The sequence below is a fragment of the Equus przewalskii genome, chromosome 10 (genome assembly GCF_037783145.1).
Source record: "Equus przewalskii isolate Varuska chromosome 10, EquPr2, whole genome shotgun sequence".
Lineage (NCBI taxonomy): Eukaryota > Metazoa > Chordata > Mammalia > Perissodactyla > Equidae > Equus > Equus przewalskii.
Genome location: NC_091840.1, coordinates 54,596,197 through 54,624,120, shown reverse-complemented (window position 1 = coordinate 54,624,120; position 27,924 = coordinate 54,596,197). Strand labels below are relative to the sequence as shown.

Sequence of the window (27,924 nt, the reverse complement as noted above, 5' to 3'; positions counted from 1 at the left end):
TTTGTCATGCAGTAATTTTAATTCTAGGAATTTTTACTAAGAAAATCATCAAAGATATATAAGCATATTTGTCACAGAAACAAAATATAGGTGATTGATTAGATAAATTGTAGGATATCTACCAAGTGAAATATAAGTTTTCTATAACATTTAAAGGTGTGGGAAATTGCTTACAATATAAGGCCAGGTGATAAAAGCAGATGAGGTGACAATGTGATTCCACACTTTTCAAAGTAACGTGTTCAATGTAAAAAAGAACTAGAGGTTTGTTAATAAGTGTCTTTGTACATGGTCAAATATGGTCATTTTTATTTTATTTTGCATACATTTTGCTATTTTCTAAATCTTTTCTTGCAAGGCTTTTCCTCTCATAAATGGTGTATTAGTTTTTTTTATTCCTGCGGCAACAAATTGCCACAAATTTAGCTACTTAACACAAATTTATTATCTTCTGGTTCTCTAAGACAGAAGTGCTTTATGCATCTCACTTGGCTAAAATCAAGGTGTTGGCAAGGGTCAGCACTTTGCTGGAGGCTCCAGAGGAGAATTTGTTTTCTTAGCTTTTCCAGCTTCTCCAGGGCATTCACATTCCTTGGCTTGTGGCCCCTTTCCTTCAACTTCAAAGCCAACAACAATAGGTTGAGTCCTTCTCACACTGCATCACTCCGACCTCTGACTTCTGCCTCCCTCTTCCACTTTTAAGGACTCTTGTGATTGCATTGGGCCCACTCAGATAATCCAGAACACTCTCCCTATTTTAAGGTCAGCTGATTAGCAACCTTAATCCCACCTGCAACTTTAATTCCCCTTGGCCATGTTATGTAACGTATTCATAGATTCTGGGCAGTAGGACCTGGACATCTGTGGGGAGCCATTATTCTGACTACCACAAATAGTAAAAAGCAATAAATGTTATTTCTATATAAACAGAACTTCCATGGAGATGTACTTTAAGTGCTCATGAAGAGACTTTAACAAGTCAAAAGTGACATCTTGTGCTGAAAAAAATCCAGAATCCAATGGAACTTACTGCCAGGTTGTAGCTATTTTCCTTTTAACCCAGAGAAGCCTCATTGGACCTTTTATGAACATTACTTGGGGCAGACTCGGTCTTAGGGAAATGACCCTCAAGGAAATGATGAGCAACACACTGAGAGGGAATCATTACTTCCTTCTTAAAGGGCTCTACTCCTGTAAACTTCTGTCTATTTCTTACACAAAGTTCTTAACTGATTCATCATTTTATTTCATTAAACACCAATTTTTAATGTAAAAATATAGCTTCATGTCATGTATTGATTTATCTATTCCACACATTTTAAATTTAACCAAGAACATAAGCATTAAACCTCTGAGGCACCTGAAAGCACATATCAACATTTCAGTTGCCATGCCTGTAGGGAACGTCTGAGTCTTCAGGGTGAGGCTTAGAAATTAAATGGCACTAAGAACTGGTAAATATCACAAGGTTTTCACACGATGAATATTATCACTTGTTTTAAATGGGTGCCTGATGAAGGCAGAGGATTGGACTCTGAACCTTTCAAGTCCTTCCAAGTCTCAGGGTGCCCAGGTGGCCTTTACTGTTTCAAAGCAGAAGCAGGGCTTGACTTAGAAGCCAGGACCCTGACTTGGTGTTTCTCAGTCCCATTCACTGCTTGGCAGCTCTGGGTCAAGATCCCCAAGCAAGACAGCAGGCCCCCCGGGCAGTGGACGCTGGGAGATGGCCTCGGAGAAGAAGCCCCACCTCCCACATTCACACCTCACCTTCCCGACTTGGAAAACACCTCCAGTTAATGAGCAAATCTGGCATCTGTCAGCTTTTTGTAAGCAAGCATTTCACAAGGTTTACAGAAAAGTAAAGTAAACAGAGTTCTGAGTAACAAAAGAGTGGCGTTTATGCATTCTTTGATTCACTTTAAAGGATGGTATAAACTGACTTTTTAACCAAGCATTAGGCAAGATCTGGGCCCAAGCCATTCTATAATAAACAGTGACATGGCTATATTAAAATATTTACTTAGTGTGCTAAAGTGACTTATAGGAAGAGTGGCTACTACATAGAAGTCCTGAGTATTAAGGCGTCAGGTGCCACGGGCGGCATAAATATTCCGTGTGCACTTGTTTATAGGAAAACCCCATCTGGATTCGGCTAAAACAGCAGGCACCCTGGTGACCCCAGTTTTGCTATTGGAAAATATAACACAAGTGTTCACTCATCTAGAATAACTACAGTACTAAGTGCCAAATGACAGATGGGAGGGGATTGGCTTTTCTCAATAAAATCCAGGCACTCCATTGTGAAGGGTTTCATTGTGAGGGCTCCGCGGCATTTATAGACTCTCAGAGTAGACGTGCAGCTCGATGAGGCAAGGTGCTGGGTCAGGCTGACCACAGCCCGCCTATTCAGGATTGCTTTGCCCATACACATCCACGTGAGCTGGACAGGATTGAGAAGACTTGGCCTGGAATAGTCCTTGAAAGTCAATCCCCACCCCCGTTCCCACTCTCCCCGAAACTCAATGATGTTGAGTAGCACTCAGGCAGACAGGCTGGGGACCAAGCCCGGTGTGATCAAAAGAGTACAGTATTTTGAGGCAGAAAATCTGGATTTGGAGCACTGCTCCTCCACTTCCTTGAGCTTAACCTTTAGGGTTAGAATGGGAGAGAGAAGGCAATGCACATTGACAGGCATTGTATTGGATGCTTTTCCTGTGTCCTTGCATTGATGTCTTCATGTCAATACCACGGTGCAGGTAGTACTTCCCCATTTTACAGATGCATATGCAGCTGAGAGTGATTTCAGGGAACAAAAGGTCTTCCTGGGCCAGGTCTCAGTCATCCTTCAGGTGAATGCATCGACCTCCTCCGAATGTCGACCCAAGTGTAGTGGGAGCAATAAAAACAGTAAGAGCTGAGCTGTTCTCTGGGACTGATCGTTTAATTGGGGAGAAAATGCCTCTGCGTGACAGCATGCCTACCCAATGGTACAGAGCTCAAAAAGATAAAATCTCAAATTGAAACTAAACTGTTAACTGAAAACTAAAATCTCTATGTGAGCGGGTAAAGCAGCAACCGCCTCCTCCTCTTCGACCGGACTGCAAACTTTCCCTAATTGACTTTAATGAATAGATTTTTTTTTTCACTCATCCACTCCCTCAACAAGGAGGTAAGGAGTACATGCTGTGCATCGAGCCCTTTCCAAACAATGAAGACACAGCCTTAGCCAAGGTCCCTGATTCCATGGAGCTAACCTCCTGGGGGGGGAACAGACAAATGTACGCTTACACAAATATTTTATGTAATTTCGAGTAATGATAAAGAAAGAAAAATTAAGCAGGATATAGGAATAAGGAACTACTAGGAATGCCAATTTAGGTAGGGTGGTCAGGTGCACCAAGGCTATTAGCTTGAAAGGCAAGGGAATTGGGGAAAAAAAATGAATCTTAATTTATTATCTTTGGCATCACAGCTTAAAGCTTCAACTATTCGTTTGCACCATGGCCTGAAAAAGACAATTCTGAGCTGAGAGTTTCTTAAGACTCTGGTGTAAGCTTTAACATTAACTTCTTACGTGGTCTTGAGAAAGCTGTATCATTTCATAGACAGGGAAACTGAGACCCGGGAAGATAATCTGACCTGCTCAAGGCAGCAAAATTGATCTGAGCTTCTAGGCTTCCTTTCCATTCTATATTTCTAGAATTGTGGTGTCTAATCTGGAAGCCACTAGCCACATGATCAGTGTTTACATTTAATTTGAGTAAACTTTAAAAAATTAAAATCCAGTTCCTCAGCTGCACTAGCCATATTTCAAGTGCTAAATAACTTCAAGAGGCCAGTGGCTGCCGCACTGGATAGTACAGACTATATAACATTCTCCCCATGGTAGAAAGTTCTATTGGAGAACTCTGTTCTAAAGCTCTATAGACTCTGTTAGCTCTTGAGAAGAAAAAAAAAACTGCCTGCTTACACATTTTCTATTTCTATCAGGCAATTTGGCATCTTAGAGACAAATCATTTTTGGTGGTTTTTACATAAGAATTTTTCGCCCGGTCAAGTTGTCTTTTATGTGTGAAAACAAAAAATGCTTAAGAAATCATACCATCCATAAAACCTTCTTGAAAAAATAATAATTGAAGATACTGTAACTGATTAGTGACAAAGAAAATGAAAGAGCCCAAGAGTGGTAAAATCAAGAGTACAAAAGATTGGATGGTGTGCACCAAAAGCAATTATATACAAAAATCCGTCTAAATAAATGTGATTGCAAATTAAATACAACTTCCTCTATGTTTTAAAACTCAAAACATACAAAGTGTAAAGATGATGTAACATATAGTCTGGATTTTACAATAAGAAAAACTAATTAAGTTGCATGGTAATACTCAAGAATGACCTTGACAAGGAGCGGGGGTTCCATAACGTAGGTATCATGTGAGAGTAAACAGGTGCAACTCTTTAATATGTATTAATAACCTTGAAATTTTTCAACTGCTCCCACCTTGCTACTCCACTGATAGGAAACAATCCTAAGAACACAGTGAACAGAACCACCAAAGAAAGATTTGTCTATTAAGATCTTCCTTCCAGCATCACGTACAAAAAACCTGAAAATATATTCAGTGAGAGAGGAATAATTAAACTCTAGCATATCCCTAAAATATAATTTCATGCAGCCATTAAAAATCATGATTGCGAAAAAAAATCGTGATTGTGAAAAACATGGAAAAGTGTTTATGCTGTGGCATGGCGGGCAAAAAGCACAATGGTGATAATAGCTAACACTTATTCTTTCCGTGCTTTGAAGTGCCAGTCACTTTTCTAAAGGCTTTAGCTCCATTGTATCATTTATCCCTCAAAATACCTACTAGCAGGCAGTACCAATATCATCCCCAGCACACTATTGAGGAAACAGAGCTTTATGGCTGATTTGCCCCATGCCCCACAAATCTCTCAGTGAAAGAGCCGGGTGGGAATGCAGGCCCATCTGATGCAGAGCCTGTGCCTCCTTCCAGAAGACTCACTCTCAGGGCAGCATGCTCTAGGCTGCGTGAAAAAAAGGATACGCACATTTAGAAAACGTCCTGGCTAGAAATACACCAAAACTTTAACAGTAATTGTCTCTGAACCATGGGATTACAGATCACTTTCATTTTCTTCTTCAAATTAGTCTTTATTTTTAAATCATTCTGGCAGTGAACATTATTCAATAATCAAGAAAAAAATTTTTAATGAAAAAGAGAAGCCATCTCCATGCACAGATTTGTACAACAAGGGGAAAAAAATAATAATTCAAAAGGCAGAGCTAAAAATAAAATTCCAAAGTGTTGCCTGGAAATTAGTGGGAGTTCAAAGGAGTTAAATAAAAGATGGAAAATTGGAGATGTGCCATTGCTAAATCTTTAAGCTCTTCCAAAAGGTTTCTGTTTGCGGTTGTTGGTTTCTATCTCTCAGCCCTCGGCTGAACTGATGAGCATTTACTCCATTACTGAGAAGTCAGAAGCCACTCAGAGGCTCCACACTTGTGAGCCTGCCTAGTTGTTGTTGTTATTTTGTTTTAATGGATTTCTTTATTGGCCTAACAAACGAATTTACTATCGGCAGACCCTTTCTTTCCTCTCTCCATTTTATTATTATTGTTTTTTTAAATCAGGCAACACTTTGTTGAACAAACCTGACCCTGAAGAATGCTTGCTGGCACGTTGTCCAAGAAGTCTAGCAGAAGTTTGTATGATTATCTTTATGAGTGAGTACAGTTTAGTCTAGCTCCTTTTTTGTTGAATAACACCGTCACACATAGCCCCCAGAAAACAGGAGTGCCCATCTTACCTTAGACTGGGTGTTCCTCAGCCATCATGCTCCACGGAGGTCATAGAAGATGACCCCACACACTGCAGCAAAGCCACTATAAAGTCGTGTACATGTGTATTACCCTCATTATCACACTTCAGCTTGCCAGTCGTCTCTCTGCACCATCTGGAGGCCTGTCCCGATGCTGTCATCCACGTTCAACATTCAGTTTCAGGGAGGCAAATTCTAACCCCTAGATTCAGAATCAAAACAATGCCCTGGTAAGTGGTATATTAATTCTTAAAACTTTGAGGAATTAATTTGTCTGGGCCGCTCTATGATCTAAATTTCCATTTCAGTCTCCTCACTTTGTAGAGCTAGGAATTGAAGTGTTGGCATTAAGATCCAAGAGCTAATGTATATATAAAGCCTAGTTGGACGCCTGGCACATAATATGTGCTTAATAAATATGCTCTCTCTTCCCATCCTCTTTACTCTCAGAAATTCCCCTGCCCTAGAGTGAGCTCCTTGGGACCTGAAGCACAGTAAGGCTAGTTTCAGACCATAGTTCTTTGTTTTTACTTAATCGGGCTTGAGAGAGCCTCTTTGGGATGAAAAGCATTCCATTTCTAAAGATAGAAGAAAGCAGAACTTCCACTAACCTTTCCTCTTGGCTCTAGTTTATTTCCATTCTATGTCATGCCCTAAAGTATTAGACTGTAAACCACCCATGGAAATCTCCACTTTATGTACACTGAGATGACCCAACCTGTCAGCACCGCCATCCAGAGACAGTGCCCCAGATGACCCCAGGCCCATTCTTTTCCCTTCTGCACCTCATCCCGTGTCAAGAGTGGGAGATGCTGCAGATTGTTAGTCTTTGTTTGTCTGGCCAACACAGACCCAAGCTTATTTTACTGGTGAACTCAGTCTTGCTTCCTCATTTCACAGTTGCTATGTGCTTTGAAGTTATCATGTCTTCCTGACTCTATGTAGCAGACTGGATAGGTTGGGTTATGTTGAGGTAACAAACATCCGGAAATTCTCAGTGGCCTAAAGTAATGAAAGTTTATTTCTTGTTTGCTATGCACCCATTGCAGATGGGCTAGGGGCTCTTTTGCAAGATCTTTCTCACCCTGGGCCCCAGGCTGATGCAGCATCCACTCTAGGGAACATCGCTAGTGTCTGTGACAGAGAGGAAAGAGAAATTCATGTTGGTCCTTGAAACTTACCTCTGGAAGACAACACATCGTATTTCAGTGACTAAAATAAGGCATATAACTTTGCTGGAATTTGAGAGGGCAGAAACATGCCACACTACCCTGTGTCTTAAAGAAGAAAGAAAACAGTTTCATACCAAACCTGTCTGTAAGATATGCTAGCAGATAATAATAGTTCCATTTAGAAAATGAATACATGTCCACGAAAGAAAGAACTGGTGAGCCAGACTGGATTAAAATTAAAAATTTCTGCTTTACAAAGGACACTGTCAAGAGAATGAGAAGACGAGTCACAGACTGGGAGAAAATATTTGCAAAAGACACATCTGAAAAAGGACTATTGTCCAAAATAGACAAAGAACTGTTAGAATTCAACAATAAGAAAACAAACCACATAATTAAAAAATAGGCGAAAGACCTGAAACGGCGCTTCACCAAAGAAGACATGCATTGGAAAATAAGGGTAGGAAGGTGTTCAACACCATACGTCATTAGGGAATTGCAAATTAAAACAATGAGATACCACTGCACACCTGTTACAACGGCCAAAACTCGAAATACTGACAACACTAAATGAAGACAAGGATGTGGAGCAACAGGAATGCTCATTTAGTGCTGGTGGGAATGCAAAGTGGTACAGCCACTTTGGAAGATACTTTGGCAATTTCTTATAAAACAAAACATACTCTTACCATACAGTCCAGCAAGGGCATTTCTTGTTGCTTACTTGAAAACTTATTCAGACACAAAAACTTGCACACGGATATTTAGAGCAGCTTTATTCATAATTTCCAAAAGTTGGAAGCAAGTAAGATGTCATTCAGTAAGTGAATGGATAAATAAACTGTGGTACATCCAGACAAAGGAATATTATTCAACATTCGGTGTTAGAAAGAAATGAGCTATCAAGCCATGAAAAGACCTGGAGGAAATTAAATGTGTGTTACTAAGTGAAAGAAGCCAGTATGAAAAGCCTCATTATTGTATAATTTCAACTATATGACATTCTGGAAAAGGCAAAACTATGAAGACAGTAAAAAGATCAGTTGCTGGGGGTTGGGAGGAGAGAAGGATGAATAGATGGAGCATAGAGGATTTTTAGGGCAGTGAAACTACTCTGTAAGATACTATGATGGTTGATACATGTCATTATAAATTTTTTCAAACCCATAGAATGTACAACACTAAAAGTGACCCTAAGGTAAACTAAGGCTTTGGGTGATAATGATGTGTCAGTGCAGGTTTATCAAGCGTAACAAGTAGACCACTTTGGCAGGGAATGTTGACAAGGGGGAGGCTCTGGCTGTGTAGGGGCAGGGGATCTGTGGAAAATGTCTGTCCCTTCAGCTCAGTTTTGCTGCCTAAAACTGCTCCAAAAAATCAAGTCTATTTTTAAAAATGAACACATGTCTTAGAGGTTAAGTGGCTTGGAAAAGGTCATGCAAAAGAGTGCCTTGCACATAGTAGATAATAAATATTTGTTGAACAAATGAGGGAAGGCAAGTGTGAATTAATGAAAAAGTAAAATGATGAAATCCAGGTTGCAAATACAGGTGACCTGATTCTTGATACAGGTTTCTTTCTGTTTACGATATACTACTACCCAGCTCTCATCCCGCTCCTGCCCCCTCCCAGGCTACTAGCAATTATCTTTCACCCCCAGGAAGTTCTCTGGGTTTTACTTCTCTGTGTTTGTAAAATAACTTGGATTCCTGAGTTCTAGAATGACAAATAGTAAGCAAGCACCATTGTAATAAAATACAAGCACGTGCACATACACCCACAGACACACAAAAACTATCAACTTATAATTAGAGCAGCGACGGCATAGGGTAAAGTAAATAATAATCCACATAATTCGGACTGAAAACCTGTTACCAGGGAAGAAGTTGCAATAGTGATGCCTGAATGCACAGATTGTTATTATTTTGAATTTTGCTCCACTTTGGCAGCGACACCAAGCTTCCAGAGGTGTTACTGTCCTGAAGAGATAACTGTAGCATCTGCAGTTCAGATAAGAACCCAGAAGACTAGAGAAAAGAAAAATGAAAGAGAGACTGAGAGACAGAGAGCATTTAACTGAAAACATCTCCAGTATCAGGCAGAACAGAGAGAATGAAAAATTCCTCATCCATGAGAATCAAAAACTGCTCGTGAGCCAAATACATCTGTTGAATGTTGAAAGTGACAAAATGCAGCTCAGAGAGAGTATGCACTGAATCATTAAAAAAAATTCCTAGGAAACTTAGCAAGCACCTCTAGACACGGCTCAAGTATGTGCTCTGATGGCTCATGGAAACATCCCGGGGAAGTGATTCAAATGGCTTGGAAAATGCAGCCTCTTCGCTTGGATGATTCACCAATTGAGGAGACAGTAGGAAGTCAAGGTAACCGTAATTGGGTGTTTCTTGGGATCAGATAGAATCCTATAAGCCATGCCTACATGAAGGCATTAAGGAAGTTGGGTAATGGCGTGTGAGGGGGGTGGATGGGAGAAACAAAGGTGGACTATTTCCTTTTAAATTTTTATTTATTTTTTATGGATAATACAGTTATGAGTCAAAATTTTTCAAGCACAAAATAGTGCACAGTAAAAAGTTTTCCCCCAGCTCCTGTCCCAGCCGCCCAGTTGCCCGTCCCAGAATCAATGATCAATTCCTAGCATCTTCTTCCACACATATTTTTATGCAAAAACAAACGAATAAGTGTTTTAAATTTTTCTTCTTTTAATTAAAATACTAACCTACTGTTCAACCTGTTACTCTATACCTTAAAATAGAGCTTGGAAGCAGATGTTAAAATTGAACACATACGAAAACCAATGAAACAACTCTATCTCAACTTGCTATCATCTAATTACGGAAAAAGAAAAAAGAAAAGATTTAAGTAACTTTTGAACCCAGTGTATTCTGACTCTACATCCTTAGGGGGATATGTTTTAACGATAAAAAGAACTGTAAAGAAATCTTAATTTTACTTAGTTTATTTGTTGTTTGGTAATGGTACAGGGGTAGTTATTAGTTATTCTGAAACTATTTTGAGCATCTTGTAGAACAGAGAAAAATAAATAAACAAATCAATGTAATTGGGAACCGTGGGTTCTCAGGTGAGAGAGGGAGATAAAAATATGAGAAAAGTGGGAAAGAACCCTCTACTGTATTATGGACTGAATGTTTGTGTCCCCCACCCCCAAATTCACGTTAACATATTTTAATATGTTTAATGTAGAACCCTCACCGCCAATGTGATGATGTTTGGGTGGGGCCCCCAAGATGAGATAGTGTCCTTATAAGAAGAGGAATGTAGAGCAGAGCTTGCTCTTTCTCCACCATGTAAAGATACATTGAGAAGGTGGCCATCTGCAAGCCAGGAAGAGAGGCCTCACTGGGGAACTGAATTGGCCAGCACCTTGATCTTGGACTTCTCAACCTTCAAAACTGTGAGAAATAGACATCTGTTGTTTAAACCAGCAGTCTACGGTATTTTGTTACAGCAGCCTGAGCAGACCGAGACAAAGGAAGAGTATTAATATAGGTTAGTTCTAGCCACTGAGAAGGTCTAAAACTGTGGCCACTCCATAAGCAATGAGTACCTTTTGTGAGTGCCAAGATCTTAGTTTCTAAATTCTATTCCCCACTAAAAGGACTCAGGGAATCTTGGGAAAAATGGCTGTTTCTAGGTCAAAGGCAAAGATAGTGTAAGACGGTCATGGAACATTTTTTTATTGTGACAGAAAGTAGGAAGTGCTCAAAGACTGACACAGACATGTCAAAGTACACAGGAGCCAGCTTAAAGGGGCTTCCAATGGTCATATGTGGAGTACTTAGAGCATCAAAAAATAATGATAATTATTTTTTTAAATTAAAAAAATCAATTAATGTATAATATAGTCAAAAAGGGGGTAAAGTGGATTCTTCTTTAGGAAGAACACCAGATAATAAAATTAGGATTGGTGGATTTAGAAAATGACTATTTTACCACCTACAAAGTACTAAATGATTCAGGCAAGAGTCAACAGAGAATGGAGCCAGTAAAGTCTAAGGGCTGGTCCAAATCTAGGATTTTATAATTCAAGTAAGTAAGTTTTGACAAGTTTCCATAAAGTAGTAATCAGACTACAGTGAGTGAAATGTTGTGATGGGCTCATATTCACATGGTATCAAAGTTCCGCCCCTCAGATGTTATATTAATCTGCGAGGGCTGCCATAGCAAAGTCCCACAGACTGGGCAGCTTAAACAACAGAAATTTATTTTCCTACAGTTCTGGGGGCTGGAAGTCCAAGATCAAGGTTCCAGCAGAGTTGGTTTCTCCTGAGGTTTCTCTCCTTGGCTTACAGAAGGCTGCCCTCTTGCTACCTCCTCACGTGGTCTTCCCTCTGTCTACGTGCCCATCATGTCCCTCTGCTTGTCCTCTTCTTATAAGGATACCAGTCAGATTGGATTACAGTCTATGACCTCATTTAACTTTAATTATCTTTTTGAAACCCTAACTACAAATACACTCACACCCTGAGGTGCTGGGGGCTAGCACTTCAACATATGAATTCTGGGGAACACAATTCAGGCTATAACACAAGCATTCTTAAATGCAAAGGAATTTACAGTGGAGAAGTCTGGCAGCCACTACCTTAACCAAATGAGCAAACAGTAGCATTAAGAGGATCTCTGTCATATTCCTGACAAAAATATTTCACCTGAATCTCACTCTGAGGAAACAATCAGATGAACCTAGATTATGAAAATTTCTACAAGACAACCAGCGGATATTCTTCAAAAAGATCATTGTCATGAAATACAAATGGCAGGTGGGGACTGAACTAGATAAATAGAAGCTAAAGAGACACGACAACCAAATTCTAAACGCTGGATCCCCCCTAAAATGCCATAAAGAATATTTTTGTGATAACCAAGAAAATATGAATAGTGTATTAGATGATGCTACTGTTTCAGTGTCAAAATTCTTAGGTAGGGTGGTGGTGTCTCTTTGTATTTAGGGATAAATGTCATGATAGCTATAGTTTATTTTCAAATGGTTCCACAAAAAATGTCTGTAATTAACAATTAGTCTAAGTGAAAATTATATGATGTATATATCCTAAAGTCTTATAACTTTTCCTTCTATTTGAAATTCCTCAAAATGTTGAAGGAAATAGATAGATAGACAGATAATATCTACATTTTTTGGAGATAACTCTCTATCATACATAAGGAGTCTACTGGTTCTGCATAGTTTTTTCCATTGTGTATCCGTTTTTTAACCAGTTCCCCATTACTGAGTATTTAGATTATCTTTAATCTTTTCTTATTCAAAAAATGATACAAAAATAATCCTATACATATATCTTTTTTGACATGTGCAAGTATATCTTTAGGATAAATTCCTAGAAGAGGAATTACTAGGTGAAAGTTCTTTCTTGATAACTGTAAGTAGGCATTGCATTTCTAGGCAAAGTTGTTATTTTTTTCAGTTTGCTGGTGTTCTGAATCAACATAAAACAAGCCAGTTTAAAAAGTAAGCCTCCTTAATTCACAGTGAAGAACTGATTTCTTTACCGTAATGGTTTAATTCAAGCCTTGAATTACTCAACTTTAAATACAAAACATCTAACATAGTGTGCTGTACAAAATGGATACAGGCATTCGTCAAATGTGTTTGAATGAATGAGTGAATGAATGAATGGAAGCTTCTAGACACCAGAAGCATTAACTGTGGAATTATAAAATAAACACATCCTCCCTCCCCACATTCCAAAGAGGCTGTGAGAATCTTAATGGCATCTCACTATAACATACTCACAAATTAGATGTCAAGGCACATCTCCTGTGGACTTCATCCAAGTCACCAAAATGACTTCCTTATAATGGACTTGCAAGACAGAATTATAGTGTAGCAGTTGGGAATTTAAAGTTTATAAAACACTGTGACTTTTCTAGCTCCTTGCCTACTCCCTGCTGCGGCTGTTTTTCTCTCTGCTGGTCTCCGATTTTTCCATCACTTTGCTCCATATCAAGGCTATTTAGAGGGAATGGCAAACTTAGATCTCATCATAGCTTAAGTTCATTGAAGACAGAGGATTAAGGGACCTTGAGCCAAGTCACTTTATCCCTCACAGTTTCTATTTTATCATCTGTAAAAGAAAAGGGTTGAAGCACTAAGATTTCTTCCCACATTCTGCACCTCTTTGGAGAAATTATGTTATCAATCACACCATGAGTGATAATAATAACAGTCACATATGAAAAGGAAATAAAATGCGTTAAAATATCAACACACACAGTGTTACAGGATTATTGCATACATCAGAGGAGGAAAGTTTTCATAAACCAGGTTCCCAAATGAGCTTCTCATTTGTCCAGTTTTAGTCATTCTGCTTCTTGTAGGGAAGTAGGTGGCATACAAGTTTTGGATATACACCTGCTTCCAACCTCAGATATCCATTGTACCTTTGCAATATACCACCAACAGCATGTACTGAGGATTTGCTATCTACAAAGTTCTCCACATACTGATGCAGACTAGAAAACTTTCTGAATTCCACCTCAACCCTTGGCGTGGGATCCTCTCCAAGTGAGCCATCTATAAAATAAGAGACAATAATGCCTCACTTACTTGTTCCTCAAAGTTCATTCCCTTTGTGAGAACCATTTATTACCCATCAACTCTTAGATAGGTGTCCCTAACACTAAGGTTGCCCCCTCAGGCCAAGACAGTTTGTCTCAAGGAATCACACACTATGGTTTTCATAATTTAAAAGAAAAGTTAAAAAACAATTTCTGGAGTGGAAGAACCAAGATCACAAAAATAATGGGAAGTCATTTCTTTCTAGAAATATTTCAAGCTATTGGCATGTTTAACCCAGAAAACAGAGAGATTGACTAAGAAACATGATGGGTGTTTACAAATTTACAAAGAGCTAACAGGTGGAAGATGCATGGGGCCAGTTCTTCATGGATCTGGAGAACGACATTTTGAGAAGGCAAATTTTCAGACTGGCAGATGTTGCTTCGATTTGATGAAGAATTTTCTAGTGAGTAGAGACCCTCAACAATGGGATACATTTTCTCTGACTTATGAGTTCTGAAGAATCTGAGGAATTGAAGAAAATGTTTGATGGTACTTCTCAGGGATGGTATGGGATAAGAGATTGAAGCCGATGAAGTCTAAGGGCTGGTCCATATTCAACATCCTATAACACAAGCAATATTTGACAAATCTGCATGACGTAATAATCAGACTTCAATAATACTTTCCATCTTCATAAAGGAGAGAAAATAGAAATGGAATTCATGGTAAGATTATTCAGATTAAGAAAAAGAAAGTAGAATGTAATGATCCAAAATTGAGAGAAATGAAATATGACCATAAAATTCATGGTTGTACAGAAGAATCTTACTGGAAAATTGTGTGTGAAGGTGTATCAAATATTACAAAGATCCGATGCTTGCGGAAAATATGTAAATCTTGTATAGGAAATTGCAAGAGTATGACATTGAAAACTAAAGGGTAGTTTTTCCATGAATTAAAGACACAAATTTTACTATAAAAGAGTTTAAAACTAATTCAAATAACAAAACAGCAAGAATAAAATCAAAAGGAAAGCATTAAAAAAATAAGACAAGAAAAGGAAAAATGTGCACACAGATTAGGAAGGAAGAAATAAAACTATCTTTGTTTACTGATGACATAATTGTCTATGTAGAAAATCTGAAAGAAGTGACAAAAAATCTTCTGGAACTAGTAAGTAATTATAGCAAGATTATAGCAAGATTGCAGGATCGAGGTTAACACCCAAAAGTCAATCCCTTTTCTATATACCAGCAATGAATATATGGAATTTGAAATCAAAAACACAATACCATTTACATTAGCACCCCTCAAAATTAAATAGTTGGGTGTAAATCTAACACAATATGCACAAGATCTATATGAGAAGAATTACAAAATTCTGTTGAAAAATCAAAGAAGAAATAAATAAATGGGCAAATATTTCATGTTTGTGGATAGGAAAACTCACCATTCATCTCAATATTAAAATATCAGTTCAACACAACTTGATCCATACATTCAACACAATCCCAATCAAAATTCCAGAAAGTTATTTTGTGTATCTCAACAAAGTGATTCTAAAGTTCATATGGAGAGACAAAAGATCCAGAATAGCCAACACGATGTGGAAGGAGAAGAAGAAAATGACAGACATGACCTGACTTCAAGACTTACTACAGAGCTACAGTAATCAACATATTTGTATTTGGCCTTTATGAAGATGGAAAGTATTATTGAAGTCTGATTTGTATTGGCCAAAGTAGAGACAAATAGAACAATGGAACAGAATAGAAAGCCCAGAAATACACCCATAAATATAGTTAACTGATCTTTGACTAAGCAGCCAAGGTAATACAATGGAGCAAAGGTAGTCTTTTCAACTAATGGGGCTGGGAAAATTGGACATCCGCATGCAACAAAAATAATGTGTCTGGATACAGACCTTAAACCTTTAACAAAATAAATTAAAAATGGATCACAGGCCTAATTGTAAAAAACAAAACTGTAAAACTCCTAGAAGATAACATAAGACAAAATCTAGATGACCTTGGGTTTGGCAAGGACTTTTTAGCTAAAACACTGAAGGTACAATCCATGAAAGAAAGAGTTGATTAGCTGAACTTCACTAAAATTAAAAATTTCTGCTGTGAAAGGCAATGTCAAGAGAACAAGAAGAAAAGCCACATTCTGGGATAAAATATTTGCAAAAGACATATCTGAAAAAGGACTGGTATCCAAAATATACAAAGAACAGTTAAACTCAACAATAAGAAAACAAACAACGTGATTTAAAAAAGAGCCAAAGACCTTCATAGACGTCTTACCAAAAAAGATATACAGATGGAAAATAAGCATATGAAAAGATGCTCAATACTACATGTCATCAGGGAATTGCAAATTAAAACAATGAGATACCACTGCACATCTACTTGAATGGCCAAAATGTGGACTGCTTACAACACCTAATGCAGAAGAGGGCGTGGAGAAATAGGACCTCTCATTCATTGCTGGTGGGAATGCAAAATGGTACAGCCACTTTGGAAAACATTTTGGCAGTTTCTCCTCAAAAGAAACATTCTCTTGCCATATGATCCAGCAACTGTGCTAGTTGGTACTTACCCAAATGAGTTGAAAACTTATGTCAACACAAAAACCTACACGTGGATGATTATAGCAGCTTTATTAATAATTTCCCAAACTTGAGAGCAACCAAGATGTCCTTCGGTAGGTGAATGGATAGATAAATTGCGGTACATCTAGACAATGGAATATTATTTGAAATTAAAAAGAAATGAACTATCCAGCCTTGAAAAGCTATGGGGGAAATTTAAATGCATATCACTAAGTGAAAAAAGCCAGTCTGAAAAATCTACGTACTGTACGATTCTACTGGAAAAGGCAACACTATTGCGACAGTAAAAGGATCAGCGGTTTCCAGGGGTTAGGACATGGCACAGATGAATCAGCAGAGTACAGAGGATTTTTAGGTGGTGAAACTAGTCTGCGTGACACTATAACCACGGACATCATTACACTTTTGCCAAAACCCATAGAATGTATACCAATAGTGACCCCTAATGTAAACTATGGCCTTCGGATGATAAAGATGTGTCAATATAGGCTCATCGATAGTAACAAATATGTCACTCTGGTGGGGGATGTTGATAGTGGGAAGACAGTGCATATGTGTGTGTGGGCAGGGAATATATGGAACTCTCTGTACTTTCCACTCAATTTTTCTGTGAAGTTAAAACTGCTTTTAAAAGTAGTCTATTATTAAAAACATCTTCTGGGGCAAACGTGAGGCCAGCCCCTTACGTCGATGGGAAATAATGGCAAGTTGGGCAGTTGGCTTTCTTTCACAATGTTATGAAGGTAAATTGTAGCTCTGTGGCATATTGCTGCTTCTCCTAACTCTTCTGGAGTCTGACTCTGGGGTTCTGCTCCTAATTTATTTCAACACTTTGACTCATGCAGATTATTTGAAGCTTATCCTGTGTGATCCAGGCTGAGTCATTGATTTGGTGATGGGGCCACCACTCCACTGACCCTGATGACAGAGAGAGAATCAAGATGGCAGGTTACCATGGGAAGCTGGCCAAGGGCTCAGTGACAGTTTGAAGGAAAACTAATTTCTTAACTTAATGTTTGGGGGGGGGGAGGGTTGTGAGGAAGCCTGGCCCTGAGCTAACATCTGTGCCAATCTTCCTCTATTTTGTATTTGGGATGCTGCCACAGCATGGCTTGATGAATGGTGTGTAGGTCAGTGCCGGGGTTCTGAACCCGCAAACTGCAGGCTGCTGAAGCAGAGTGCACAAACAACCACTACACCACTGGGCTGGCCCCTTAACTTAATGTTTTTGACTCTCATAAAACATATATATTCAATAGATGTTAAATGAGATTATTTAAAAATGATATAGTTTCATTGGATTTTAGAGTTAAATATTGAATCTCTGATGAATTAAATCTGAGTAATTAATCAAACTTCACAATCATGAGATGTGGGGCTTCAGGAGTAGTGCATTCTAAAATATTTTTTAAGCAAAAAAACCACTTACTATACTGAAAAGCAAATACCATGCAGCAACTGACTTGGAACAATCTTGAAAAAGTTCAGAAGTTCCAGGTTTTAATATTGTATTTTATACATTTCAAATAGTCTTTCAGATTTTAAGCTAAACAATGAAATCTCACAGAAATGAAAAATAGAAGTGACACTCTTAAAAGTCTGCTTGAACATAGGAAAGACCAGTCCTGAAAGTCTTGTTTCTTCTTGATTTAACTGTGAGTAGGTTAATTAGTAATCAGACACCCATGAAAGCTTTGTTGTTTCACTAATTACATTTCCCAGATCATGAAAATGTTTGGTCATCCTAAGGCCCTTGACTCACTATGGGAGGTTTCCTTGCTCCTAATCCCTAGGGCTCTGAGTCGCGGTAAGTCACTTGAACTAGTATTTTGGATAATTCACTATTAATGTTCATTAAACACTCAAATAATATCACAAGAACCTGTGGAAATTAAATTGTATTAAAGAGGAAAAACGCCTTCATATCCTTTAGTCAGAATTCTAAAGTTTTCTCCATTTAGGCCATATACATTTCTTGCTAGTTTTATTTTTAATAATAATGATAGCTAACACATATACTGTTCTCAGGATTTTACATGTATTAACACTTAATTTCATAGCAACCTTATGAAGTAAGTACTACTGACATCTCCAGTTTACAGATGTGGAAATTGAGGCATGAAGAGGTTAAGTAGCTTGTTCCAGGTCACACAGTAGCAAGCCTGGATAGTCGGGCTCTTAACCACACCTACCTGCTACATTATACTGCTTGTTACATATTTTATCTCCTTGCTATTTCAAAGGTGATTTTCTTCTCTCATTTGTAAGGTGGTTTTGAGTATTCAATGAATTCATCTATTTAAAGCATTTAAAAGAGCTTTGACACATAGGATGCACTTCATAAATGCTAGTCATTTGTGTTATCATCACTATTATGAACATTTGTATATCTTCTAAAAAGCTATCACATATACAGAAAGGAAAACCTTTGATTTGGATATATCCAAATACTCTTATTTTTAATAGGTTTCGTGGTGATTCCCTTGTGTTTCATAGGTATCCAATTTTCAAACAGTAGTTTTGCTTTGTGTCTTCTCATCATTTTATTTTCTCATCTAATTGCCTTGAGTTTCTGCAGCAATGTTAAGTAAAGGGAGCAAAAGCGAGGCTCTCATTTCCCTTCTTGACCTCAATCTCCATGAAAACGGACATAATTCTACAATTTCTCCAGTAAGCATTTGGCTGGATTGGGAGGCAGGATTGAATATAAAATAGTAGTAAGAAGGTATTCTCTACTATTATTTTACTAAAGAGTTTTCATTAAAAATATATGCTTAGGGCTGGCCTGGTAGCGTAGTGGGTAAGTTCGCAGGCTCCCCTTCAGCAGCCCAGGGTTTGTGGTTTCACATCCTGGGCACCAACCCACACATTGCTCATCAAGCCATGCTGTGGTGGAGTCCTGCATATAAAATAGAGGAAGATTGCCCCAGATGTTAGCTCAGAGACAATCTTCCTCACCAAAAAAAAAGTACATGGATCTTATAATACATATTTTAGACAGTAATCACTCTGATAATATGATTTTCCCCCCATGATCAGTTAAAATGATGATTCAATAAAATAAATTCTCTAATATGGAATCATCTTTATTTTCCTAGAATGAAGTACATGTGGTTGTGTTGTGGTAGTCCATGAATTTATTGGTGAGTTATATTTGTTAATATGTTACTATAATTTTTGCCTCAATATAATTGCTGTTGTTCTCTAGAGTTTTTGGTGTGTGTGAGTCTGTCTGTGTTTACCATGTTATGATGGCTTTGAAAAAAATTCAAAAACTAATTTATTTCTCTATTCTCTGTGTTCTATTCTCTATGTTCTGAAACAACAATAACATTGTATCCTTCTATGCACTGAAAGTTATGGAGGATTCCCTTGTGAAATTATCTGAGTTTGATGCAATTTGTAATTTTGGAAACTTTTAATTTTGTCCATGATTATTGGTACTGCCTGAGGTTTTTCTCTCTTCTTGGGTCAAATTTGGTCATTTATATTTTCCCAGGGGAAAAAAAAAATTATTCATATCAGCTTTTCAAATTTTGCCTATAGTTTAAAAGGCAACCTCTTATGTTTTACCAACATTGTCTTTATCTGTCTTTGTTTTCTTGTCTTGTTTCTGAAATTGCCTATTTGTGCTTTCTCCCTTTTTCCTTAATTAATATAAATTTATTTATCTAATTTTTTAACTGCCTGCCATAGATTGGTTTTATTAGACTCAGTTTTTTTCTCAACCCCGTGATTTGAAGGCCTAACTTATTTATTCTCACTCTATTTTTTATGATATATTTAAGACCGTGAATTTTTTTCCACAATACTATTCACTTCCCAAGGGTTTTTATGGTTACTTTAAGAAAATGTACAATTCTGGTTTGCATTTCTTCACTGACCCAAAGGTAGCTTAAGAGTTTTCCTTCTTCTTCTTTTTTTTTTAGTTACCAAATACTTGGGATTTTTGCTTGCTTGATTTTACTCTTGCTAGTTTATGCTTTACTGCAAAACAGTTAAGAGAATGAGGTCTGTATTATTTCTACTTATTAGAATTTGTTGAGTTTTTTTTTTAATGTCCTAATATATCATCGTGGCACTTGGAAAAAAGTGTCTATTTTCTGTTTCATCAGGATCTGGAGTTTGTTCTACGTTTATTAGGTTATCGTTGTTACGTTAGTCAGATTCACCATGTGCTTACCTCTCTTTGTCTAAATCCACGTTGGTGTCAAAAGGGGTGAGGGAAGTCGCGTGTGACTACATGTTTCTGTCCTTTGCTCCTTCCATTCTTCAGTCGTTGTCTTGTGTATGTTGAACTACAGTATTTGGATTTATGACAGTTATCATGGTAAAGTACCACTCTTTCTGCTATTTTCCCTTTTTTACTTTACATTCAGCCTTGGTTTTAACGCTTCTTTGCTGTTTTTTTTATTTAATATCTTTTGCTCTTGGGTCTCTGTTTCTTGTTTTTATAAAAAAGAAAAGAAAAGAAAAGAAATTCTTCCTGTCTGACTATTTGTAAGGTTTATACTCTTATTTTTTTCAGTTCCTAAGGTGGTTATAACTTTAGACAGTAAACACATTTTCATTGTATTATGTTAAATGTACTCTATTAGACATACTCATCAAAGAGAGATAGATTAAGAATCATTAAATAGTGAGGGTCGCTCCGCCCGCTCCTCCACTCAATGGTCACATGCCCCAGAAGGAGCATGACATGGGAGGTGGTGATCCGGTGCTCCATCATGCTGGATTTGGGGCTGGTATTTTTGGATACGCATTCTTTCCATAATGTGGCCCCTAAAAGTAAGCAAATGATCTGATCTGGGCATTAAGAAAGAAAAATAATATTTTAAGGCTGGTGAGAAAATTTGCTAAGATGAATTAGACTGATTTCCAACAAGGCCCCTTCCTTACAGATTTTCAAAGCAATCTTGGTTATCGGGAGATAACAGTGGACGTTGTGGCTGCTTCCTCAAAGTTCATTTCCCATTCTTTTGGTAAAAACCTTCATTTTCATTTGTGAGCCCACTTCTCACCAGCATAGCCCAGGGGTGGGGAAATTTGTCTCTACTCCCAGCTCGAGGACTGGGCCTGTGGCTCACACCTGAACTGATCAGCATCCATGGTCACTTTCATTATGAGAAATGGCACACATAACCCAATCCATGCCAATAAGATACAAAGAGGGTTTTTTGAGAGCTTCTGGAAAAAAATAGTTCCTCATTCTTTTTCAAAGAGCTGAAAGGAATGGCATTCTCTCTCTAGATCCTTACATTTAGATGAGAAAGTGTATTATCTCAGATGTTGTTGGCAGGCATTTTGCAGCGGTGCCTGGCAGCCCCCCTTAGGATGAAGCTGATAGCAAGGAAGGAAAGACAAATGGGGAAAAGACACTAATCCTTGAGCACATATTTGAGCCCCTGAGTCAAACCAGTCACGATTATTCACAGTGTGTGGCCTTGCATTTCTGAGACTCAACAAGTCTCATATATTGTTGATTCAGATTGAACTTGTCTTGATTTTCTGCAGTCGAATTCATCTTAAGACAATGGTTTATGCTTGTGCTGACCTGGAAACCCAACCCAGTCATAAGATGTGACCTCCTTCTAATTCTAACTCTTCATTTATCAACTTTAATATAGAGCAATATCTATTAGCTTCTTGCTATGGAAGATAAGGAAATTAGTTCAGTAATTCTTTCTCACAGCTTCATTCCTCCTCCTCCCAATTTTTGTCGGAATAGCTGAGGATTTTAACATCCATACATATGCATTTATATATGTACCTTAATATTGCCTGTTTTCTTTCAAAGTTAGTGCTATTTAGAAATTTTTCTGAAAGCATAATTTTCACTTTTTTCGCCTTTAGATCTATATTTAAACAAAGTGGGTACTCACACTAATGCTTTCATAGTCCAGCTTCATCTTCTTGATTACCCTTTTTTCTCTTTGATTTCGCATTTAAATGGCTAAATTCCTTATAAAATAGATTGTTCAAAAATGACTTGTGTCAAGGTTGCCAGATTTAGCAAACAAAAATACAAATCATCCAGTGAAATTTGAATTTTAGATAAACAATGAGCAATTTTTTAGGATAAGCATGTTCTGTGAAATATGTGGAGCCTCGTAAAATATTATTGATTATCTGAAATTCAAATTTCACCAGGCATCTTATATTTTATCTGGAAATCTTACCTCGTGTGCGTTGTATTCTCTGAGCCCTTGATTATGCACACATACCAGACTGTTGCCTTTTATATCTGAAGGACACCTTAGCTTGGCTTAAAAATTCTTGGGCCATTTTTTTCTCCATTTGGAATCCTATAGAAGTGGTTCCACTATCTCCTATAGTGAATATTTTTATGGAGAGCATGAGATCACACAAGCTTTTTTTCCTCTTTTTTTCTTCATAAAGTGCCTTGATTTTTCCAGGTGGATACTTAGGGAATTCCTTCTCTAGTCTTGAAGCTCAGAGAATTCTTAGGCTATGTTTCATTAGTCATTGTTTGTTCTAACTTTTTTCCTGGAACATGGTATGCCTTTTCATTTGCAGATTCAATTCTTTTAATTCAGTTCTTTTTTTCCTATATCTATGAATCTTTTCCTATTGCATTTTTTTCTCCATATGTTAAATCATCATTGTCTGTTCTGTGTATTTATTATCTAGTCTCTACTTTTCATCTCTTTGTTTTTTTCCTCATATCTTATATCATTATCTCAAGACTTTTCTCCATCTTACTGATTCATTTTCAGTCACATCTACTTTTCTTTCTGTTTGTAGTGTATTTGTTGTTTTCTAATTATCTCCTTCTATTTTGATCCCCCATGTAATTCTTTAGTTTTTCAGCTCCCCTTTCATTGCATCTTGTTTTATTACGTCGTTTATCCCTCGCTTCATAGGTTCCTTCTCCACTTAAACCCCCTGAGAGAGGGAAGAATTTGTTGCAGAAATTTTTGGTCACATTTCTTCGGGCAAATTGGAATGGGTTCTTCATCAGCCTTTTGCACGCTACATTCCCTTTTGTGGGTTCAAGGGGAAAGGAAGCTCACAGAATTTTTGCCTGGCTGCCATTGTGATTTCTATCCATCTTATTCATTTTTGACCTAGGCAGCTCTGTGGGGACTTCCTAGAATGTGGAAGCGTGCTTTATCATTTCCTGTTTGGTGGCAGGGTTTAGGGGTGAAGAGGAGCAAGAGGAGGATTATCTGGTGCGATCAACAGTTTATTTTTTATTATAAATTTGTAAAAATTCCTATGTTAATATTTCCTCTATTTATGGAAATATCCCATGTCCACCAATGGTACCTTTAGGCTTGGGAATTTTGCCCCAGTTTAGAAATGGCCATCAATTCTTCGCCTCTGATAGAGAAAGTTCTAAATAAATCCTCTCCCAATTCACTGCCTCTTCTCCAAACCAAAGCCACTTCCACTCTTCTACCAGCCAGATGGCGGAAAAGAGGGGTGAAATGTTCAGGTGTTGTCCTGCACATTAATGGACAGTTTAACTCATCGGAGCTTGTGTATGTCTTTTCGCATGGATATCCGCTCTTTCCACGGCTCTGGAATTATTTCTTTTTTTTTCTTTTTGTCGTTCCATTCTCATAAACCTTAGTTTATATTGTTAGAGATAATTAGCTCTGGGAGATTTGCTTGCTCTTCTCCCATCCAGGTGAAAACATCTCAGTAAATTCTAGCAGTTTTATTTTTCAATCTCTCTTGATTCACGGTTTAGCCGTGCTAGTTGGGAAGAGCTTCCATTCTGAAGAGACCTTTATTTTTGCTGTTTAGTGTTTAGTTGCTTGGTTTATTTTGTCACCTGGAGTGCCTCTTCCCTCTCCTTAATCCACTTCCCCTGGTTCTGGGGCATCACAGTGAGATTTTTCTATAATGTTTTTCTATCATCTTCTTCCTTCCATATGGTTCTTGGTGTGGTCAAGGTGTTGATGTCATGTGTTGATTCCTATCATGATCCATTTCTCTGTTTCTAGATGACACTTTCCAAGCTTATGGATGTAAGATTATATTCACTCTTTGATGTGAGTGCTACTGGTGTATTCTTTTTCTTTCTTTCTTTCTTTTTGTTATTTTCAAAAACTTACGTTTTGTTCTTTTTCTTGAATTGGGAGAGGAAAGTTTGCAAACACTATTTCTAAACAGCCACTTTTTTCTAGCAGTTACCAGAATTCATTTAAATTAAACTACTCAAAAGACTTTTACCTACTTACTTAGATCATTTCCAATAAATAGATGAATTCTTAAAAACTAATTCACTCAGAGTAAATATATAATGAATATACATTAAATAATTGAATGGTGAAGAAACAGTTTCATAGAGAAAAAGTATTGTGAAAATCAAGAGCACATTGAGAAAGCTAAAATAGAAGCTACCAAAGAAATTCACCATCAGTGAATTGCTGAAAGAGAAGAATAGTAATAAAGAAGTAAAAATGCTGACCAGGAAATTTTGCTGGCCTCAAAGATGATATTCAAATTAGCGCTTCAATTATTCCAACACTGTGTGACCTTCGGAAAAGCCCCTTAACATCTCTAAGCCTCAGTTTTCTCATCTTTGAGTGAGGATAATAAAGATGGCTACCTCATAGCCTTTTTTAAGAGTTAAATGAGATAACATATGCAGAGTTTAACATAGTGCCTGGCACACAGACAGAGCCCAATAGATGTCAGCTAATTATTATTTTCATTCCAATTATGTCTTTGAAAAACGAAAGGAAGAGACAAATGTTGCACATTTTGACATCCTTGTTCTTTTATCCTGAAATATTTGTTCAGGTTCTCCATGTGTGTACAAGATTATTGCATCAACCAAATTTTAAGCTTGCATTTTAACCTTCTAATCTGCCTAATCCAGGGCCTTGTGTTTACATATAACGGATGCTCCTTGATTTCAGCTATTGAATCAAAACAAATGAATTTAGAATCACAAGACGCAAAAGAGGAGGCATTTATCCAGGACCTATTGGATAAAACTGATTAGAGGTCCCCATATTTGCATTAATTCTGAAACCAGGGAGAAATGACTGTTCCCCTGGATTCTAAGTGAAGAAAGCTTCAGGGCACTTGAAATATCTCAACAATTTAGATATGCACTGCAGCCACAATGTTAGACCTCCCTCAGGGCATTTAGACTGTTGACAACCAACATGCAGAAGTTTACAAACAATCCTCGTACAACAAGGACTCCTAATACAATATCCAGAGTTGGGAGGGGTGGGGGCAGGGCACAGAACAAAAGCTAACGTAATTCTTGGAAAATGGAGTGAGGGAAGGGGGGTTATTAAAGAACCCAGCACAAACAGAGTAAAAACAAAGGCTAATGTTATCAACAGCAATAACAACTGGAAAGATAACATCAAGGACTTACATCGCGTTTACTACATACCAAATCTGGTTCTAAGACAGATAGATAGATCCATTTAATCCTTACAAAAATCCCCTGAAGGAGGTAAAATTATGCATAGGGGAGGAAACTAAGGCACAGAAAAGAGTTAAGTGCCCAAGTCACACATCCAATGGCCAAGTAAACTTGGATTCATGTCAGCTCTCTGTGGGAGCCATTTTATTCATAGGGCCTTTTATCATCACACAAGGAGAGATGACTGGCAGCTAGTGGTCCAAGATGACTTTAGGAGAAAAGAAAATTTTCTAATGAAGATTCTAATTAGGCTGCTTGCCTTGGGGTGTGCTGTGTCTCCTGCATCTTCCCACATTTAGGAAAAGATGCAGGATGTTATACTGGTTAAGAGCAGAGACCCCAGAGCCAGAATACCTACATTGGATTCTGCCTTTTTCTCTGATTAGCTGTGTGGCCCGGGCCTCTTCATTTATTCAATTTTAAGCAATGTTTCTACCATCTATCCACCAACTTAAGCCAGGAGCCCAGAATCCCTGTTGGTGATACCTGGCCGGCATACTCCATTTCCAATCCATCAAATCCTACAGATCTTAGCTCCTGAATAGCTGTCTCTTAGGTCAGTTCCCTTCTCACCTTCTCTACTGACACTGCCCTAGTCCAGACACTTTCCCTGCCGTGTGACTTTGGGAAAGTTAACTCTCTCTGTGCCTTAGTTTCCTCATCTGTAAAAGGGAGATAACCATAATAATACCCACCTCATAGAGCTTTGTGAGGGTTTAATATATTAATGCTGCAAAGAATTCAGAACAGTATATGGCCCATGGTAAGAGTTCAAAAAATATTAGCTTAAAGAAACTTCCTAAGGTTCCCCTGCTCTAATCTATTTTCTGCACAGAAGCCAGGATGATCTTTTCCAATTTTTTCAGTTTAGACTATGTGCATGCCTGACCTAAAAACTTTCTTGTACTTCCCCTTGTGCTTAGGGGATGGAAATCCCTGCCCGGAGTGGCCTTGCCTTTTCTCAAGTTCATCTCCCACTGTGCTCCACCTTGTTCCTGACTCATCACCCATTCCAATTTCCTATCAGTCCCTGGGATGCCCCATGTTTCTTCCCAGTGTGTGCTTAGCACATGGTGGTCCCTCCATCTGGAATACTTTCCCATCCCCTCTTCCTCTGTTCCAGGGCTAGCCCACTGATCCTTAGGATCTCCCTTCACTTCTTGGGAGGCGTTCTCTGATGCCTGCTCTCCCCACCCCAGTCTATGTCAGTCTCTTTTGACCAGATGCAATCTTAGGACCTCATTCTGCACTTATCTCATTCTTTAGAGAGACTGTTTGTTTAAATATTGGTCTCCTCCATTAGACTGAAACTATATCCCAGGGGGGACACTCATGTCTGTGTGTTTATATGAGTTTTCTCATAACCCAAATGAGAAGCTCCATGAGGATTCATTTGCTCCCTCTGCTCCTTGATCCTCATGTTGACCTTTCTCTGCAAAAAAATTCCTTTTTCTAATCTTCACTGTGAGACTTTATATCAAGCTTTCTAGAAACACCACCCCATGTCCACCCAGGTTGGTCATATCCCAAGAGTCATGGCCTGTTCTCCAGTGGTACATTTCTCCAAGTGTAAGTTATATAAGCTGGAAAGTGCTCCAAGGGGCTAGGCGAGCAGGAAATTCCACAGCCTTGACACTCCATGTCCCACAGCACAGTCTGTCCTTGATGTGTGTGTGTGTGTGGAGGTGAGGAATGGGCAGGGGTGAAGGGAACTTTCGAAGAAGCATTTTGAGATAGGGGGAGCATTTCTAGGCCCTTTATCTCCAAGGTGACTCACAGGTTTTCTTTTAACCCTCTAGTTGTCAAGAAGGTAACTGTTTAACCACACACAACTGCCAACACACTACCTCCCAAGGACAAACACTAACTCTCAGATATGGTATAGTTTAAACCAGAAGTCACAAACCAGAAGTCTCAGGACCAAATCCAACATACGGAGTTTGGCATGCAAAAGTTATCAAATTTAACATAAAAATCAAAATTTCCAGCTTCTTTGGAAAAAAATGAAAGATTTCCAATGGTGGTCCCTTTGGATGTCAGGCTCTCTGCAGTCTGCCCATCCTGAACATCTCCTGAAAACAGCCTAAAACACTCATCCAGTTTATCTGCCTGGCCCCTGTGAGAAGCTGAGTTTTTCAGCCTTGTCTAACTCTGAAGATGGGAGAAACGTATTTTCCTACCTGCTCCTTAGTTTTCAAGGCCATATCACTCACGATGGAGTTTGTACTTTCCATTGCTCCACAGAGCAGGTAAAGTCCATTGCTGAGCCTTCTCCTCACTCCCTTTTATATTGCACCCCTGAGGACTTGCAGGGAAT

General features: G+C 38.2%; 1 long non-coding RNA gene across 1 annotated transcript; it reads right to left on the bottom strand.

Annotated features, from left to right (window-relative positions):
• On the bottom strand, positions 1 to 27,924 carry LOC103550665 (uncharacterized). Its single transcript, XR_544853.2, has 3 exons — positions 27,788 to 27,924; positions 5,830 to 6,043; positions 1 to 5,046 (listed from the first exon to the last, which is right to left on the bottom strand). It is a non-coding gene; the product is annotated as an uncharacterized lncRNA (long non-coding RNA).